General features: G+C 47.7%; 1 protein-coding gene across 1 annotated transcript in view; it reads right to left on the bottom strand.

Annotated features, from left to right (window-relative positions):
• Positions 1-1,609, bottom strand: part of LOC119428433 (leucine-rich repeat-containing G-protein coupled receptor 5) — a 43,108-nt gene that overhangs the window by 21,774 nt on the left and 19,725 nt on the right. The gene's annotated exons all lie outside the window — the stretch shown is intronic.

The raw sequence follows: 1,609 nt of genomic DNA, 5'->3' as shown, positions 1-1,609 counted from the left end.
TCAGGAAACAGACGGAGTCAGGAAACAGACGGCGTCAGGAAACAGACTGAGTCAGGAAACAGACGGAGTCAGGAAACAGACGGAGTCGGGAAACAGACGGAGTCAGGAAACAGACGGCGTCAGGAAACAGACGGAGTCAGGAAACAGAAGGCGTCAGGAAACAGACTGAGTCAGGAAACAGATGGAGTCAGGAAACAAACGGCGTCAGGAAACAGACCAAGTCAGGAAACAGAAGGAGTCAGGAAACAGACCAAGTCAGGAAACAGACTGAGTCAGGAAACAGACAATCAGGAAACAGACTGAGTCAGGAAACAGAAGGAGTCAGGAAACAGACGATCAGGAAACAGACCAAGTCAGGAAACAGACCGAGTCAGGAAACAGACAATTAGGAAACAGACAGAGTCAGGAAACAGACGGAGTCAGGAAACAGACGGCATCAGGAAACAGACCAAGTCAGGAAACAGACTGAGTCAGGAAACAGACAATCAGGAAACAGACAGAGTCAGGAAACAGACGGAGTCAGGAAACAGACGGCATCAGGAAACAGACCAAGTCAGGAAACAGAAGGAGTCAGGAAACAGACGATCAGGAAACAGACCAAGTCAGGAAACAGACCGAGTCAGGAAACAGACAATTAGGAAACAGACAGAGTCAGGAAACAGACGGAGTCAGGAACACAGTTGGACACGAGGAAGAAACGTCAAACGTAAATAAAACAAACAAACAAACTGTTGAGGCAGCAACTAAAACTACAACAGGACTCAAGGGCACATGGAGGCGACCTGGACACGGTGTGAAGAACACACACGATGCCCCACTGAAGAGGAGACAGCTGGGACTGATGAGGTGAGTGGCTGCAGCTGAGTTTAGTGGGAATGAGGAACAGGTGTGTGTGGGCGTGGCAGGAGCAGCAACGTAAAGCACAGAAAATTAAACAACCAAAAAGAAATTAAACTAATAATAAACACAAAGACTACAAAAACCTTCAGGTCGGACCCAGGAAACTGGACCCAGAAAGACCCTCCAACACTACTGGTAGAACCTGAAGGTCAGAGTTGAAGAACTCAAACCTAAAAGAGAAGCTCTCAGGAGGAATCTGAACAAAGAACACAAACTGAACGCTTGGTTTCATCTCAAGTGCTTTGAGAGGAACGTTGAAGCACAAGAGTTTGAGAAGCAGCTTCAGAACCACTTACCGAGCCTCCGGCTCTCGGGCCACAAGAAGTTTTAATGAGCACTCTTACCGTAGAGACCGGTTTAAGGAGGACTCCAAGACCCTTAAAGCTCGACCCTGGACTACTTCAGGTCACATTTGGTACGTAGGCTGGGTTCAGCGCCAGCGTCTACAATGTCAAGATGTTCTCAATGTTATGTCTTAACCTGGATGAACCCAAGTCCACTCAGGAACCGTGTGGTTCTGTCTTTAGGTCATGGACGTGTCTGTTTGTGTGTCCGTCCGAACAATGGAGCCTCTGTTGTCCACAGAGAGACGAGAAGGACGGACTTCACATAATCGTCCATCAGATAAATTAGAGACCTCGGTCCTAAAGACGTCTCTGTTCATATAACCTTACATACACACACACACACACACACACACACACACACA

Source organism: Nematolebias whitei, chromosome 22 (genome assembly GCF_014905685.2).
Source record: "Nematolebias whitei isolate Nwh7 chromosome 22, NemWhi1, whole genome shotgun sequence".
In the NCBI taxonomy this organism is placed as follows: Eukaryota; Metazoa; Chordata; class Actinopteri; order Cyprinodontiformes; family Rivulidae; genus Nematolebias; species Nematolebias whitei.
The sequence above is the reverse complement of the archived record's forward strand: the minus strand, read 5'-3'. Positions and strand labels throughout refer to the sequence as shown.